Source organism: Dendrobates tinctorius, unplaced genomic scaffold (genome assembly GCF_039654945.1).
Source record: "Dendrobates tinctorius isolate UK_male_01 unplaced genomic scaffold, ASM3965494v1 ptg000009l, whole genome shotgun sequence".
Taxonomy (NCBI): domain Eukaryota; kingdom Metazoa; phylum Chordata; class Amphibia; order Anura; family Dendrobatidae; genus Dendrobates; species Dendrobates tinctorius.
In genome coordinates, this window is record NW_027361677.1 from 1,313,038 (window position 1) to 1,332,935 (window position 19,898).

Consider the following 19,898-nt stretch of genomic DNA (forward strand, 5'->3'; position numbering starts at 1 on the left):
GAATGGATGAAGAGACATATTGGAGTTCAGACTTTGTTGGGATGGCTTGAGAGTGCCATCTCACATTAGCAGAGCCCCTGAGGTGCCAAAACAACAGAAACCCCACATATGTGAGCTCCTTTTACAAACTACACCCCCCTAGTGAATTCATCTAAGGGTGCAGTGATCATATTGACACCACATGAGCGTCACAGGATTTTATACAATTGGGCAGTGAAGAAAGAATAATTACATTTTTACCACTGAAATTATGTTTTGTCCCAAGTATTTAATTTCTCTAAGGGCTAATAGGAAAAAATGTACCTTAGTCTGTTGCAAAAATTTCTCCTGAGTGCACCAATGCCATTCATGTAAACGGGAATTACTTTTCAGGCATAGTGTAAAGCTCAGAAGGGAAGAAGTGCCATATTATTGTGCAGATTTTACTGTTATCGTTTGAGGGAGCCATGACCCCAATGGGCAGTGAAGAAAAAAATAATTACTTTATTACCACCACAAAAAAAATTTTAGCCCCAGATTTTACATTTTATATGTTTTTCCCAAAATATTATCTCAGAGTAGTTACCATTAGCAGCTGACATATCATGGGATCTGAGCTGTGAAGCCAAAATGAGATTCATAAAGCATAGTCAGACTTGCTGAGATCACAGCAGGCAGAGTTCCCACTACATGGTGTTTAAGCAGAAGGTCAGGCAGACTGAGTGCAATCAAAAGACTAGAAGAAGGTCAGGGCAGGAATGAGACAAGAATCAAGTTCAGGGTAAAAGCCTAAACAGAACGACTATGCTGCAAATTGCCTTCATATAGACAAGAACTATAGAAACTCATGATATAGGCATTGGGGCAGGGTGTGACATCTGTCAGAGGCCAAGGGCTTAAAAAGGCTACCCAGGACAGATTTGATACAAGCCACTTCATCTGGCAGATTCCTGAGAAACCCTGACCATCCTTTAACATCTGTAGAGGGATCTGATCTTACCCTGGGGTCCAGAGGATTGCTTCCACTGAAGTGTTGCAGTCTGGAAGATTGAACTAGAGGTGCAGGAAGGGTCGCCAAGCAGGGTCAAAACCAAGAAGTCATGTCAAGAATAAAATCAGGAGACAGGTGAGTAATGAAAATACTATCTGGAGTCACAACATGGGAAATACAAAACAGACCACAGGAGCTAAGTCACAGATCCTAGTGTTTGGCATCAAGTTTCCCCCACTGCACAGGGGGAATCTCAAGCCATGTCCTCTGCAGTCTCCCATTTTTCTGCAGCAGCAGAGGTTCCTGCTCAGCAGAGATGTCAGTCCCAGCGTCTTGGTCAGGCTGATGCTATGTGTTTGGTGGTTGCTGCTGCTGCCCCAGGTTCAGCTATAGCGTCCAGCATTAGTCAGCGGCAAGCAGACACTCCTGGGACTAAGTCCTGCTTTTCCCCACCTGAGCATGCCTGTGAGACGACCGCTCATTGGTGGTCGGAGGTAACTTACTCAGGTCCTCAAGCAGCTAGGATTGAGCCATCAGCAAGGTCCCGGAAGGCTGCAGTTATAATAGGATCGCACGGCCGCACAGGTAGGAGGCAGAGTCATGGCCTAGCTTCAGCGCCAAGTAGTGGCTTTGCCTGTACGCCATTGTGTACTTGGTCTGTACTCCACAGTAGCCAGTATCTATTAGTGGCATTCACAGGTGCGACGCCGTGCACCTAGTGAGTCTAGAGAGGCTCTTACCCCGTGTCCTTGGGGCAGAGTCTTGTGACCGCACACTAGCACTGACTCAGCTATGCCCTGTGATAGTCAACAGGGTACGGCATCTGTGTTATGCGGTACCGTGGCTCTGTGAAGCAACAGAGTCCTTTGCTACGACATACTGGGTGGCTTTATTAAACAAATATACCAAAAATAACACTAAAATTAGTACTGCATTATACACAAAAAAATGAACACCATAGGGAGGTGCCTATCCCTACACTGACCTGTGTACCCCTACCTAGCAGCAGAGGTTGGAGCCCTAGGACCTGCGCATTGGCCCCCCCACTCCTCAACGGCTCTCCCTGCTACCCCTATAAGGCCCTGTGGTGGTAGGGGTGTGATAAGGTGTTAAATAGGTAGGTGAGAAAGAGGAGAAATATTTGAATGGAATATGCTTGTGTTGTCTTCACAGATGATCTTCTATGATAAGCTGCTTTGGATAATTTCAGCTTAAATGGTTAATCCTCTTCTCTAAAGGGGCCTTTACACATAGTGATATCCCTAGCATGCGTTCCATTGTGAAGGCCATTGTACAGTGTGAGGGGTACTGTGAGGGTCATTATACTGTGGGGTTATCGTACTGTATATAACGCAGCTAAGGGCTCACTATAATATGTAGAGAGGAGCTGTGGGCCCACCATACTATGTATAGGGAAGCTGTGGCCCCCATCATACACTATATAGTTGAGCTGTGGGGACATCATACTCTGTATAAGGGAATTGAAGTCTCACCATTTTATGTATAGAGGAGCTGTACATTAGGGGACTGAGTGGACATTATTCAATACTAGCTGAAGAGCCCGGCGCTGCCCGGGCATAGTAACTAACGACGGTTAGTTATAACAAATTATAATGATTATATCTATATATATATAAATCTGAGTGTACAGCCCCACCCACTCAGCATAGCCATATTCACTGCAATATCCCACATCATCCTGTCAGCCAGAGTCACCGGACTACTACCCCTAATATCCCACATCATCCCGTCAGCCAGAGCCACTGGACTACTACCCCTAATATCCCACATCATCCCGTCAGCCAGAGCCACCGGACTACTACCCCTAATATCCCACATCATCCCGTCAGCCAGAGCCACCGGACTACTACAAATAATATCCCACATCACCCCGTCAGCCAGAGCCACCAGACTACTACAAATAATATCCCACATCATCCCATAAAAGCCACCGGACTACTGCCCCTAACATCATACATCATCCCGTCAGCCAGAGCCACCGGACTACTACCACTAAAATCCCACATCATCCCGTCGCCAGAGCCACCGGACTACTACCCCTAATATCCCACATCATCCCGTCAGCCAGAGCCACAGGACTACTACCACTAATATCCCACATCATCCCGTCAGCCAGAGCCACCGGACTACTACCCCTAATATCCCACATCATCCCGTCAGCCAGAGCCACCGGACTACTACCCCTAATATCCCACATCGTCCCGTCAGCCAGAGCCACTGGACTACTACCCCTAATATCCCACATCATCCCGTCAGCCAGAGCCACTGGACTACTACCCCTAATATCCCACATCATCCCGTCAGCCAGAGCCACCGGACTACTACCCCTAATATCCCACATCATCCCGTCAGCCAGAGCCACCGGACTACTACAAATAATATCCCACATCACCCCGTCAGCCAGAGCCACCAGACTACTACAAATAATATCCCACATCATCCCATAAAAGCCACCGGACTACTACCCCTAACATCATACATCATCCCGTCAGCCAGAGCCACCGGACTACTACCACTAAAATCCCACATCATCCCGTCAGCCAGAGCCACCGGACTACTACCCCTAATATCCCACATCATCCCGTCAGCCAGAGCCACAGGACTACTACCACTAATATCCCACATCATCCCGTCAGCCAGAGCCACCGGACTACTACCCCTAATATCCCACATCATCCCGTCAGCCAGAGCCACCGGACTACTACCCCTAATATCCCACATCATCCCGTCAGCCAGAGCCACAGGACTACTACCCCTAATATCCCACATCATCCCGTCAGCCAGAGCCACAGGACTACTACCCCTAATATCCCACATCATCCCGTCAGCCAGAGCCACCGGACTACTACCCCTAATATCCCACATCATCCCGTCAGCCAGAGCCACCGGACTACTACCCCTAATATCCCACATCATCCCGTCAGCCAGAGCCACCGGACTACTACCCCTAATATCCCACATCATCCCGTCAGCCAGAGCCACCGGACTACTACCCCCAATATCCCACATCGTCCCGTCAGCCAGAGCCACCGGACTACTACCCCTAATATCCCACATCATCCCGTCAGCCAGAGCCACCGGACTACTACCCCTAATATCCCACATCATCCCGTCAGCCAGAGCCACCGGACTACTACCCCTAATATCCCACATCATCCCGTCAGCCAGAGCCACCGGACTACTACCCCTAATATCCCACATCATCCCATCAGCCAGAGCCACCGGACTGCTACCACTAATATCCCACATCATCCCATCAAAGCCACCAGACTACTACCCCTAATATCCCACATCATCCCGTCAGCCAGAGCCACCGGACTACTACCACTAATATCCCACATCATCCCGTCACAGCCGCCAGACTATTACCCTTAATATCCCACATCATCCCGTCAGCCAGAGCCACCGGACTACTACCCCTAATATCCAACATCATCCCGTCAGCCAGAGCCACTGGACTACTACCACTAATATCCCACATCATCCCGTCACAGCCACCGGACTACTACCCTTAATATCCCACTTCATCCCATCAGCCAGAGCCATCGGACTACTGCACTTAATATCCCACATCGTAACTTCCATACCGGGTATCCATTTAAGAGGGAAGATGTGCCTATTGGATGGAGGATGTGTGATGGGGATATGGGTAGGGAGGGGATGATTCATTTCTGTTATGTGCCCTCTGCTCCTTTCTGGGGGCAGAAAATGGCTGGGAGCTTATGTTCCCGGGGATATTAGATTTCTCCCAACATGGCAGTGTCTGCTGAGGTGTTGTCGTGGAGTCATAGCAACCAATCACAGCTCAGCTTCTTTTAAACAGCTCTGGTGAAATAAAAGATGCTTTGTGATTGGTTGGTGATATACACACACATACATACATTCACTTTTATATATATATAGATTCAGTGGGCATTTAAGCAGCATTGTTATAGGGACACTCAAAGTTTTGTTGCCTTCAAAGGAGCAAAATATTGACACTCCCTCTAGGACATTTACACAGGGCATTAATATTTTCTAGGGGGCAATTTTACCATCTATAGGGCACAAATGAGGCATTATTACAGTGGTGGGTATTACAATGGACAGCAGTAAGAGCAGCACTGTTTTTATGTCATGCAACAGGTGCAGTAATAGGGACACATACAGTAGCAGCAGCTCAGCATTGGGGTATAAGCAAGATGAATAGATTGTGCAGGTTGAGAATAGATAGGGACAGTGCTGGAAATGTGAGATGTCAAATGTACCTTTGCTGTAATCTCTGCAGTTGAATCCTGGCTGGAAGAAGTTGTCACATTGGTCTTGGTCTGGGCCATATGGAAAAGACGTGAAAAATGAAAGACTCCATCAGAAAGAACGCCATCTGTAAGTTACTATATATAACTGTTCTGTAACCACTTGTATGTTCTCCAGGACTAGTATCTACCAATATCTGGTCTTCGTATGGAAGTAATATCTGCGTTGTTCTTTGTGTAGAGATTTATTTTTAGTAACAGCAAAGTCATCTGCTGAGGTTCCCCTATACTCACGATCAGGGTGTGTTATCATAGTTGTAATCAGAGTTGGGAGCCCAGTGAAATGTTTTGCCACCTGTCATGATCCATGCTGGATCATGACAGATAAAAGCACATGTAAGGGTGGTTTCACATTAGCGCTTTTTAAGCGCACCCACGGCCGGGGGTAGCTCCGCCCCCGAGCCGGCTCTCTGCCCGGCGTGCCCGCCCCTTGCTTGTAGCGCCGCCTCCTAGCGCACAGCGGTGCCTGCGATCGGCGCACCCTATCTTTAGCATAGGGTGCGCAGTTCGTGCGCAGGTCGCGCGCTAGTTGCGCTTTGACCTGCGCTGCGCACTTTTGACGGTGCGCCGTGCGCGCCAAAATCAAACTTTTCAGATTTTGGCGCGCACGGCGCACCGTCAAAAGTGCGCAGCGCCGCAGGTCAAAGCGCAACTAGCGCACGGCCTGCGCACGATCTGCGCACCCTATGCTAAAGATAGGGTGCGCCGATCGCAGGCGCCGCTGTGCGCTAGGAGGCGGCGCTACAAGCAAGGGGCGGGCACGCCGGGCAGAGAGCCGGCTCGGGGGCGGAGCTACCCCCCGCCGTGCGTGCGCTTAAAAAGCGCTAATGTGAAACCACCCTAACCTTTTTTTTTCCCTTAAGCTGTGTGCTTAAGTTTGCTTTTGCCCCCGGTGGCCATTAGGATTATTACACAGTGGTGTCTTTTGTTCTAGTTTGACCCCAGTGGTGGTGAGCGTCATTGCACTCTGGTTTCTTTAGTTTAGTGCATGTGATTATAAAGCAGGTGTGATTGCTCTGGCTCTGCTATAAAAGAGTGTCAGGTGTTGCAATCACTGTTGGTGATAGTGTTCATTTCAACCATCCTTGGTGGAGGAAGGATCTAGAGAGAGGTCCTGGCAGCTCAGTAAGAGCCCTGGTGAGGAAGGAATCAGAGGGGATTTCCTTGCAGCTCTGACAGAGCTTGGTGGCAGCTATTCAGGAGGAAAGCTGCATTCTGGTGGTGGACTGTGTTGCTGGGAGCAAGAGCAACAGAGCAAAGCTAAGTGGTGTTTCCCTGTTTGTATTTTTCCCTGGTGTGTATTAGTACAGTGGTGGGGCCAGTGCCTGCACCTCCCAGCTCCCTAGCAAGGGATAAGTGTAGGGTGTGCTAGGGTGACAGGTATCCTGATCGGCGCCCGGTGCGGAACCGGCCTAGGGAACATTAGGAGTGTGAGGGACACTGACTCAGGGAGTGCAGGAGGTCTCCACATCCTTGTTGCCTATCACAAGGCCCACCATTGTAACTATTTCCCCCTTCCCCCGTGTCTTGTTGTTTTAGTTACCGGCCTGCGGGCCGTGTCACACAGGACAGTTTCACGTGCCGTGTCTTGTTGTTTCAGTTACCGGCCTGCTGGTCGCGTCACACAGGATGGGTCCACGTGACGTTATCACCAACCATAACTTTTTTTTTCCCTCTGGTGAGCCATGGGCCAAGTTCAGACCAGTGAGCAGTTGTTGCTGGCCCTCACTGAGATTAGTGAGGAGTTGAATGATGCGGTTCAGCAGCACCTGCAGCGGAATTATGGGTCTGAGGCCTATCCTCTACCTCAACTAGAGGGTCCATATACGGCTTTGGCAAGGATGTGCCGTGGAGTCCTTGCTGGGGAGCAGGACTTGCTTATACAGGCGGACGTACCCAGGCAGGTGGGTGGAGTCGCTGTCACCCCATGGTGCTGCCTAATGTTTCCCAAGGTGAAGGGGTACGTCCCTGTAGTGAGCAGACTAATGATTTAGTCCTGGGCACTGACGCCGAAAATTTGGTTATATCAGAAAAGCCGTGCCCCCCTGGTCGTGTGGAGGTAAATGACCTGGGAGTTTATATTTCCTCCTCGCCCTCAGAAGGTACTATGTCAGCAGAGGTGATGGTTGGCGAGATACCTGAGGGCATACTGGTGCTTGTTAACAGTGGAGCAGAAGTCAGTCTGGTGGATGCTCAGTTTGTCCAGACTCATGGTCTGAGGTGTGAGACGCCGGACAAACCCTTAAGCGTCCAGGCCATTAACTCTGTCCCACTGAGCCAGGGGGGTTAAACCAAGTCGTAGAGGACATTGTGCTGTATAGTGAGCATCATGACGAGTCCCAGTTATACTGCGTCTTGGAGGGAAATCCAGCACCTATCGTTGTGGGCCCCTCTTGGTCTAAAAAACACACCCCGGTCTTAGATTGGCGGACCAGGGAATAGTCAGCTGGGAGCAGTTGTGTGAGGGCTGCTGCCTAGGGGCTACTGTCCCTGCCGTCTCTCTTCAAGCATCCCCTTCCTGTCCAGTGGGAGCAGCGGAGGTGCTGCAGGAGAGTGGGGGAAAGTCTCAAACCCTCGCCATTAGCCAACCCTGGGAGGCGCAGACCTCGTGGTGGAAGTGGTTGGAGGGTGGTGTACCCCGTGGGGAATTGCGGGGTTGTGAGTGTAGTGACACAGGGGGAAGCCTCTGTTGTCAGTTCCTGAAAGAGTTCACCCTATTTTGACAAACGAATGTGTGGCAATAAACGTTCAGGTCCGGACCTGTGTGTGAACGAGCATGTATGGGTGGCCACCAAAAACATCCAGTGGAAGTGTGTTGCTGGGGTCTGGAATTCTCAGGTGATTGGGCGGTATCTGGTGTCGGCTATCCAGGGCCCAGAGTCTTACCAGCTCGAGTTACTCCCAAACATGCACATACACAACTCGTTCCCTACGTCGGCGTTTTGGAGAAGTGTGGTGCCTCCAGAACATACATTGCCAATACCAGCGGTGCTCGTTTGTAATAAAACTGAAGTTCAGGTAGTGACTGGGGTGAACTCTGGACCTGGGTGTCCCCGCTGTACATGTTCCTGATGAGGAGCGGTCTTGAGGGTCCAGAGGCCCCTCATTAAGGGGAAGGTACTGTCATGATCTATGCTGGATCATGACAGATAAAAGCACATGTACCTTTTTTTTTCCTTAAGCTGTGTGCTTAAGTTTGCTTTTGCCCCCGGTGGCCATTAGGATTATTACACAGTGGTGTCTTTTGTTCTAGTTTGACCCCGGTGGTGGTGAGCGACATTGCACTCTGGTTTCTTTAGTTTAGTGCATGTTATTATAAAGCAGGTGTGATTGCTCTGGCTCTGCTATAAAAGAGTGTCAGGTGTTGCTATCACTGTTGGTGATAGTGTTCATTTCAACCATCCTTGGTGGAGGAAGGATCTGGAGAGGGGTCCTGGCAGCTCAGTCAGAGCCCTGGTGTGGAAGGAGTCAGAGGGGATTTCCTTGCAGCTCTGACAGAGCTTGATGGCAGCCAGAGGCGTAGCTAGGGTTTTGGTTCGAGGGGGGGCAAGACTTCTGAGTGGGCCCCTAACCAGAGAACCTCAGCAGATGACCGTGCTGTTGACAAAAATAATCTATATAATATATATATATTCCATTATTGCGGCGTCAGCGTGGCCCCCTAGTGCGTGCCGTAAAAATGGAAGGGGGAGCGTCACATGACGCTCCCTCTCCCATCATTACCCTATTCCTCTGACATACAGTGGGTGCGCGATGTGTCGCGTCCCCGCTGTGTGCCGGTCTGACTGCAGCGCAGCTCCTGACATCAGAGCAGAGCCGTCGCCGAAATCAGCGTGGGAGCGAGTAGAGGTGAGTATAATTTTTTTTTTAAATTTATATATTGAGTCCTGGTTGCTTGATTATGATACCCCGTATGGGGGGGAGGCAGCATAATACCCGTATGAGGGGGCAGCATGATATACCCCATATGAGGAGGGGGCAGCATGATACCCCGTATGATGGGGGCAGCATGATACCCCATATGAGGGGGGTAGTATGATTCCCTGTATGAGGAGGGGGCAGCATGATACCCCGTATGATGGGGGGCAGCATGATACCCTGTATGAGGGGGGTAGTACGATACCCCACATGAGGGGGGGCAGCATGATACCCCATATAAGGGGGGCAGCATGATACCCCATATAAGGGAGGGCAGCATGATACTCCATGAGGGGTGCAGCATGATACTCTATGAGGGGGGCTGCATTATATTCTGAAGGGGCTACATTATAATCTTTGGGGGGGCTGAATTATACCATATGAAGGGGGATACATTATAGAGAAAAAGAAAGAACAGAGATAGAAAGAACAGAGAGAGAGAAAGAGAGGAAAGAAAGAACAGAGAGAGCGAAAGAAAGAAAGAACAGAGAGAAAGAAAGAGAGAACAGAGAGAGAAAGGAAGAACAGAGAGAGTGAAAGAAATAACAGAGAGGGAAAGAAATAACAGAGAGAGAGAAAGAAAGATTAGAGAGAGAAAGAAAGATTACAGAGAAAGAAAGAGGGGAGAGAAAGAAGGAACAGAGAGAGAGAAAGAACAGAGAAAAAGAAAGAAAGAACAGAGAGAGAAAGAAAGATTAGAGAGAAAGAGGGGAAAGAAAGAAAGAACAGAGCAAAAGAAAGAACAGAGAGAGTAAGGAAGAGGGGAAAGAAAGAACAGAGAGAGAGAAAGAAAGAAAGAATAGAGAGAGAAAGAAACAGAGAGAAAGAAAGAAAGAAAGATTCTATAAAGATACTATAGCAGCCCGGCTCCCATTGTAGTACCCACCTGAGCCTCCCAATGCAGGACATATCATGATCCGCTCATATGCTCGACATCACCGAGTCCAAGGCAATCCCGCTGTCGGAGACGGTGATGGATCTGAAGCATTCCCTGAGGTGCCTCCATGGTTCCGTCACAATCTACTCCCGAAATTACCTCATTTCTGGTCAGCTTCCAGCACGTCACTTCCGGTGGAACGTCACGTGCAAATTTTAAAGTGCTCCTCGGGGCTCTGCCATGTACTCCTGTGTCCGCGAGAAAAGTAAGCTCCAGACCGGGGCAGACTCTCTCCCAAAATCGAGACGGTTGGGAGGTATGAATGCTCCCCACCATACACCTCATACACACATGGTTCCACTTTTCTATGCCTCGTACATACACGGCTCCACTCCATACACTTCGCACACACACGGCTCCACTCAGTACACATATGGTTTCACTCCGTAAACCTTGCACACATGCGGCTCTGCTCCGTACACTTTATACACACGCGGTCACGCTCTGTAAACCTCGTACACACGTGGCTTTGCTCCGTACACCTCATACACACATGGCTCCGCTCCGTACACCTCGTACACACGCGGCTCCACTCCTCCGTACACCTCGCACACACACGGCTCCGCTCCGTACACCTTGCACACACGCAGCTCCGCTCCGTACACCTCGCGAGCATGGCTCCACTCAGTACACACATGGCTTCACTCTGTAAACCTTGTACACATGCGGCTCTGCTCCGTACAGCTTGTACACATGTGGCCATGCTCCATACACCTCATACACACATGGCTCCATAAACCTCGTACACACGCGGCTCTGCTCTATACACCTCGTACACACGCAGCTCTGCTCCATACACCCCATACACACGCGGCTTTGCTCCGTACACCTCGTACACATGCGGCTCTGCTCCGTACACCTCGTACACATGCGGCTCTGCTCCATACACCTCCTACACACACGGCTCTGCTACATCCACCCTGTAAAGTTGTCCTTACCCCACACAGAAACTTCCCTTCATCCAGCACCATGACAACCAGCACGGCAGAGTCCTGCATACAGAGAGCCCCCTGATCATGTGACCTCGACTTCTCCTCTTCTGTGACCTCATCACAGGTCCTGTGGCAGCCGGAGAAGACAACAAACGGTAGCAGTGGCAGAGCAGGGAGATGATCGATTGTCCCTCTCTGCCGCAGATACAGTAATTACAGTGTAAATCTGGGTGGGCCCCCTCAGAGCACGGGGCCCAGGGCGACCGCCCCCTCTGCCCCCCCCCCCGTGTGCTACGCTACTGGTGGCAGCTATTCAGGAGGAAAGCTGCATTCTGGTGGTGGACTCTGTTGCTGGGAGCAAGAGCAACAGAGCAAAGCTAAGTGGTGTTTCCCTGTTTGAATTTTTCCCTGGTGTGTATTAGTACAGTGGTGGTGCCAGTGCCTGCACCACCCAGCTCCCTAGCAAGGGATAAGTGTAGGGTGTGCTAGGGTGACAGGTATCCTGATCGGCGCCTGGTGTGGAACCGGCCTAGGGAACATTAGGAGTGTGAGGGACACTGACTCAGGGGAGTGCAGGAGGTCTCCACGTCCCCGTTCCCTATAGCAGGGCCCACCGCTGTAACTGTTTCCCCTTCCCTCGTGTCATGTTGTTTTAGTTACCGGCCTGCGGGCCGTGTCACACAGGACAGTTTCACGTGCCGTGTCGTCTTATTGTTTCAGTTACAGGCCTGCTGGTCGCGTCACACAGGATGGGTCCACGTGACACCACCCTTGAGCTGAGCTACTAGCTACACCTCTGGACTGTCTTCTGGGATTAATAAATAAGGGAGCCCCAGTCACAGCTCCTAGCCGAAAGCTATTGTCATACCAGCTCACTGCAGCGAAACACAACAATATAGCCACGCGTTCCAGAAGTAACAGTAGGTTTATTGAGGTGCCGCATAGCGGCCAAGATGGGGGTTGCAGCAGTATGTTCAGACATGGATGTGACACAGTCTTTTGAGTATCCTGGATCAGCTGAGCATTGGTTGGGGAATATGTACTGAGAAGCACACTGACTATTTAAGATACCTTGAGTCAACACGCATAAGCCCTAGGGGCAGCACCAGAGGCCGTAACCATCAGGGGAATAACAGCAGTGAGAAAACCACCGCCGAATTGGGAACCAGCAGCAGTGGTCGTAGCCACAGCAGTAACCAGCATGACCCTAGAATTACCATTGGCTCCGTGTACATGAGGCTTTATATTTATTTAACAGTTGTAACACTGTAGCCTTTTATCAGTGGTTTTCATGGCTTTTTCCCTAGTGCTATGTAAATAGACCAAACTCAGAGTTTCGGGAAACTGGCTTTCTTTTTTCTGTTTTTCTTGTTCTCATTTATTTCCCCTAACATTGTAAACTGAAGTCAATGTACAACATGTTAATTGTTGCTTCAGCCTGTCTATGTCTGCCCTTACTGTATCTCTAAGTATAAATGTAACCTAAAATAGTACGGACCATTTTTAGAATTTCTGGTTAACCGAGAACTTTTCTTACACTGTTTTCTTTCATTTTGTATATTTACGCTTCAATATTTCGGTCCCGGTACAGCTATTATTAGTGTCTGGTGGTTTTGTGCCATTTACTTTTTATCTGTTCTACATCGATATATATATTTTTGTTCTTTTTTGCAATTTTAATGTTGTTTTTTCTTTATTTACAAAAGTACGAAAAGTTGATGGAATTTTATTATATGTTTCTTAATTTATAAATGTTTTATATTGATGCTACTGTATATCAAAATCTTAATTTTTTTATCCAACATGTTGTATAAAACAAATATGTGATTAAGGATTCTGGACGAGAACTGTTTATGACTTTTAACACCGGATTGCCCTCTTGCTAAGATGTACAGTTAATGTGTGAGAAATGGGAATGCTTTTCCTTGTTTTAAAACAAGCTCATTAAATATCCTTTTTCTGCCTCCTCGGACAAAAAAAAATAAGTGGCAATTCACACAGTTTAACAACATCCACCCATTGCCTCCCCTTCCAGCCAAAACAGCTATAAAATGATAAAATTAAAGTTTTTTTATTTTTTTTGTGACCACTAGTCAATGGGCTCCTCCGCGTTCAATAATGTCCTCCTCTTAGCATGTCAAAGCTTTCCATAGTTCGCTAATGGCTCAGTGTCACTTCTACTGAAGACCCATTATCACAGAACTGCCCCTTCACACAAGCTTTTCAAACGTCACCGATTCACTTCATTCTTTTGCTCTCTCTAGTTGAAATCCAGTGAAAAGCTTTCACTAGCTGTCAACTCTCGAAAAGGGCCACGGCAGCCTCCAACTGCTATATAATTCAGGAGGACTCTTTCTCATTTTAATTGGCTGCCTAATTGGAATGTTTATGGGTTCGGTTGAAAAGGCCATGGGGGAGACATTATGTGCTTAGCATTCCTGCCTGCTGTAATTGATTGTTAACCCCTCAATTGCTCGGCTTGGTAGTAAAATAGTCTTCTTAACTATATTATATCAACTGCAGTGAGTGGCAATTTGCAATATAATTGAAGAGCCGTTCATTCCCCTCCTACCGGTGTAAGTTTATCCACGAGGCCTGCTCTTCAGATAACTCCAACTTGAGGAGATCACGTAACCTTGTGACAGGAGCTAAAGAAGTACGTAAGATGCAATTATACGTATACACTACATGGGCAATAGTATTAGGATACACACATCTTAATCATTAAATTCAGGTTCTTCACTTAGTCTCGTTGGCACAGGTGTATAAAATCCAGCTTCTCGACATGCCTTCTAACAGAAGTGACACGATGGAGTGCTGTAAAGGAACTTGTCCTGTAATAGGAAGCCACGCTTCTTCTCTACAAAATATTCCACTATCATCTGTGAGTTGTATTATTAAAATCTAGAAGAATTTAGGAACCTCGACAACTTAGCAATGACATGGAGACTATGTAAAGTTTACAGAGCGCAGTCACCGAGCGCTGAGGAGCAAAGGACAGAAAAGTCATCAACGTTCTGTTGCCTTCATAACTGCAGAGCGCATACCTCCTCTGGTATTAACATCAGCACACAAACTGATGGTTAAAAGCTTCATGGCATGGATTTCCATGGCCGAGCAGATTATTGCAAGCCTTACAGTGCCAAGTACATTGCTAAGCATTGGATTGAGTGGTGTAAAGCAGTTGCTACTGGACTCTGGAGCAGCAGAAATGTGTTCTTTGGAGCAACAATTTTTCTGCATGTTTAGGTGCAGACGACCGTTTTTTCTCTATTCGAGAAAATTGTTCTGATTTATGCTAATCACACTCTGGTCAGAGTTTCCAATTTTCTTGGAGGTGGAGAAAAGAATTCTCCATCTTCTCATTATTTGTCAGTCAATGAAAATCAGATGGCACTCAGATGTCAGCCAAGTGTGGTACAATTTTTTTGTCAGACCCATAGATATGAATGGGCGAGTTCCTTCTGAATCTCAGAGGCAAATCGTGCATGCTGCAATTTTTTTCTTGTACCATTCTGTCCAAGGAAAAAATCAGACATGCACAAAGTTGCCTGTGTGCATTTTTTCAGCTGTAAGGCTAAGTGGAGGAGGAAAAATGCTGTGTTGTTCAGGAATTGGCTTAGGCCCCTTAGTTCAAGTAAAAGAAAAATTGTAATTTCCAACTTTGTGGTAACTCTTCGAGGAAGGCCCTTTTCTGGTCAATTATTACTGTGCACAAAGCAAGGTCAATGGTTGGAAGAATATGTATGAAGAACTTGATAGGCTGCACTGAGCCTGAAAGCCAACCCTATCCAACACTTTTGAGATTAATTAAAATGGACATAACTTCTTGATTGCACAAATGTGGAAAAGTGGAAGCTGTTTTAGCTTCAAAGGAGAAACAACTCCATGGAGTATTTATGGGCAATGATGAGCGAACCCATGGCTGATTGGGTTCCCTGGGCTTGGGGGACTTTTTAAAAAGTCCGATTCGGGACCCGAACTTGATCTCAGACTTCGAACCCCATTCAAGTCAATTTGAATCCAAACATCAGTGCTGTAAAATAGTCAGAGTAATGACTAGAGGGCTGCAAAAGGAAGCTAAATGGGGTAAGAGTAGGACAATTGTTCTGCAAACAAAAGGATAGGAAAATGACAAGAAGATTTGCTAGACTGGTTAACAGGAAACTGTACCTAACAGTAAAAATCAGTGTTCAAGGTTGGGTAACAGACACTAGGTGTCAGTATGGACCCGGAACTATTTTGTTCGGGTTCGCTCATCCCTATTTATGAATGGCCATAAAAACTTCTGTAGATAATTTGTGTATACTTTTGTCCATAAAGTGGGTATAAATATATATTGCGTGGGTTTCAGCTCTCTAGTAGCCATTGGATACGGACATGCACAGGGTTTTAACACTAGAACTACCGGAGGGGTCATTTTGACCCTTTTGCTATTTCTTTTTCCTATAATTTCTAAAATTTTAACAAATGAGTTCTGATTTTTTGTGACTTTTATTTATTCATGGTAGTGTATATTTTAGGACACAAAAATGAATTGTAACTTTTTCTGGGGCCCGGATTTTACAATTCATACCTATAAGTACTGAAGGGGTCAATTTGACCCCATACATAAAAGTAGTAGTAGGCAAGTAACCTAATATTACTGAGTGCAGAAAATCACAGTGCTTCTCCCTAGTTGTAGAGTGTAATTGTATCTTTGTATATCAGGGATGATTCAGCATTTTGTTTTGTCTAAACTTGTCTGACCATGTTTGATCCATGTCTCTTGTAGCGATTTCTGTCTGCACTTCAGTAGCAAACATTACAGCTGAAGCTACAACTCTGCATGTTTGTACAGTGTCGTTTTATTACTTCTGCGATCATACAAGTCCCTTTTTGCGACGTATATTTGAAGCATGAGTAAGCAGAGGGGTCTGACAAGTGATGAAATTTTGAAATGTCTTCAGAATTTATCTGAAAATGAATCAGAAGAAGAGGCCCATCATCCGCAATGTCTGAACCACAAACAAAAGGACAAGAAATCCGCAAGCGTCGAAAATGTGGAGTTGGAATATGCAACGAAAACAAAACAACTAAAACTTGCGCAAGCTGTAACAAACCAGTTTGTGGAAAATGCACTGGGAAAGTGGAAGAAAGTACTGTTTGTGTTAACTGTTGGACACCGCATGCTATGACCATGTAAAAGGAAAATGCGTGCTGTACTTGATCTTAACACTGTTCCTACTAAGTTAAAATAAATGTTCTTTAATTTGTTAGCAACAAAAAAGTTATTTTTACTCCAGAGTCAGTACTTTTGAATGGGGGTCAAAATGACCCCTAATGGTAGGTATAGGTATTATGAAACATGCGGTAGTTCTAGTGTTAATATCAAAAACAAAATAAACTTTATTGTCCTTAATAAACCTTTTGGCTCAAAATGGAAACAGCCTTTCTTCAGCAGAAATTAATAACTTTCAGTCCCTTCCTTGGGTAAGGCAAAATAAATCAAATGGTCACACAACTAACCTCTCAGAATATAACACTAGATACATTTCTCCAGCCTCAGCTCAACTACTACACTACTGATCTAGTCCAGCTGCCTATTGTTAAGGCCCCGTCACACACAGCAATCTCACTATCGAGATCGCTGATTTTGTGACACCACAGCGATCTCGCCAGCGAGATCGCTGTGTGTGACGGGGATCAGTGACCGGCCCCCCTGCAGGTTATCGCTGATCGTGCAGCATCAGCCTGGGTCGGTTTTCGATCGCTGTTCTCCCGCTGCCCAGCACACATCGCTGCGTGTGGCAGCGAGAGACCAGAGATCAGCGACACTGGTTTCCGCGCGGCTCCTGGATACCCCCTGTTTACCTTGGAAACCGGCGTACACGCTGGTTTCCAAGGTAAACATCGGGTATCTAGGAGTCACTCGGCTCTTAGATACCCGATGTTTACCTTGGAAACCAGCGTGTACACCGGTTTCCAAGGTAAACAGTGGGTATCCAGGAGTTGCGCGGCTCCTGAATACCCGATGTTTACATTAGAAACCAGCGTCCAGCGTCGCTGGTCCTGATCGCTGGGGCTGTCTTGTGACAGCTCACCAGCGATCAGCCTAACGATGTCCCAGTGATCCCATCATGTTGGATCGCTGGTGCGATCGCTGGGACATCATTATGTGTAACGAGGGCTTTAGGCTTCTAAGACCTGGACTGGAGTATGGGAGTGACCTTTCCCACCCAGGCTCTTTTGGCTCCTCCTATATCCCTGACCCAGAATCCAGTCAAAATAAAACCTTCTTGGTAACCTTTTGATACTGGTGCACCTTCTCCCGTGACTTACATCACTGAGGTAAGCCACCTGGGTGACACAAACCTGCCTTCAAGAACCGTGCTTACTGCATTCTTACAATATTATAGAGAGCAAACCAGCATGTATGTAGATAAATAGATACATAAAATACTCAAATGGAATTGTATATCAATTCATTATGATTTAAATCGGGATTTCCATGGGGTTATATGCACATGACGGACTGCTCACAGATAGCACACTGCCAATGTCCTATTGCACATGAGTGAGCAGTATGCCTTAGTCCTACCAATTTTGAGAATGAGACAGTGCTGGTTATAAGTTTATGGTAGCTGCTTGATACCATGAGAACATTAAAAAAAAATTAGTAATTAATATTCAACATCCTTAATTTCTCTAAAGTTGGGGGGCAGTTGGATACACATGGAATTTTGAGAAAATGTATCTAGTGTCTATGGTTTACTTTAGAAGCAAAGGTAGAATCAATTCCATATTAATGCGCATGATTGTGGAATTCTAGAAAGCTCCTTGTCAATTGATTTATGCTGCCAAAACCTGCCTGTCCGCATGGTTGCAACCAAGTAGGTTCTTCCTTGAAACGCTCTGATGTTTCAGAGAAAACGTTGATTGAAGAGTCAACAGGGGAATATATCGAGAGCCCGGACTAGACTGTTACCCTTCTAGGCCGAATTTTCCCAGCACTTCTCTAGTTGAATGACCGGTCAAGTGCTTCAAACTTTGGTTTCTCTGATATGCTCCAGATTTTCAGAGAAAGCTATACCCAGCAAGTCTCTGATTCATGATGCCCATGGTTTGGGCAACATGAATTGACCAACACGTTCCCTTTAAATTGCATGTGCATTGCACTGCATTCAACATTGTATTTATGTTTTCTTGGAGTGTTACATTTGTGATTTTTCATCACTTTAGTGCTTCTTTCATGTTTCTAAGTTGCAATCAGTAATTCGAATGCAAACACATTTCTTCATGTCATTCACTTGAGCAAAACTCTGTTGCGCTTTTTCGGTAACACGTGGGAGTTTCTGAAAGCTCTTAGAGTAGATGATAGCCTTATGTCCTTTCTTCTCCTCTATTTGGATCTTGTCAGCTATAAAAACATTCACCCTCTTAGGAAAGGAGATAAGGCCTATAAAATCCACTAGTTTGACAGACATGATTCATCCTCTGAACTGAAGGGTTGACTATCATGTGTGGATGAATAGTTTCATTTGACAGGGAAGCAATAAAAATATCTCTCTTGGCAGTGACAGCATGAGCAGGTAAAAATGCTGCTATAGACTTGCGTAACGGAGAGATAGATTTTGTTCTTATATGTATTTTTTTTACGTTTGTGAATTCTATAGAGGAAAATATCATAGCTACATTTACATTCCATTCAAATTTCAATGTGTTTGGATCGATGACACCGACCTTGTGGGAGAGTAGGATTTATTGAGTTTGGACATTGCTGAACTTTAAATCATTCAAAATTTCCTAAAAATAAGAGATATAACAGTCCCTTTCCCACTGATTGCAACCATAGACAGAGAATGCATGCCATAAGCGCTGAGAACATCACCGTCATAGGGCACCAAAAACTGCTCTACGGCCTTGAGTCCTCCTCTTCATTGTTGACTTTTGACCCGTCATCCCTTGCCTACAGAATTAGAACTGCATAAGCAGTGCTTAGTTATTGGGGTTTGATTTACAGTTTGATGGTAGTAGCTGATATGTACCGCTAAAGGTGTCGATCATGAAAAGGTTTGCTGAACCCATACATCTTGGAGAAACTTGACAAGTATACTCTTTTTTCGTCCCCTCCTTCTTCATTAATCATAATCTAACAAAGCAGTTGGGAGCCTACTGTCCAATCTGTGTATGAACATGCTGCTTCTACATCTGCCTTGGTCACTATGAGGAGCCGCACTAATTCAGAAAATGCTGCTGGCGACGACAGTGTGTGGCTGTTAAACTATAGGATTCCTGGAACTGGTTGTCTCTTTCCAGCTCACCTCTGTTTTGGTGCAGTGTGCTATTTTTCTGATGTAAATAGCTCTTTGCCAGCAGCCATTGGTGGGGCTCCACCCGATATAAGCCCCAGCAGGTCTCTGGTTGTCGGTGGTAAGTATTTCCTTATCTGGTCCACACTTCTGTGCACCACTCTTGAGGTTCTTGGCCCATTTACTGACAACTCTTATGACTGATGATTTTGTCCTCTTTCCAAACGTCCTGGTTTTGACCCAGCAACTTGATTTTACTGCCAACCCATTCCATCATCCAGCAGCTACTCTAGAGTCTCAACCCAGGATCCCTGCATAAGTCAAAAACCCTGTTCATTGGTTAAAGACAAAAGGCCAGGGCTTTGTTGGGACCTGACAGCCAGATTATCTAACACAAAACCTGGAAGCACAAATTAGGGCTTCCAAAAGATCAAAGTATGTCCATGGAAGCCTTATTTAGCCTCATAGGTGACAACAGACATAACCACCTTACACCTACATACACATAGGATAGTTGTCCACCCTCCTAATGAG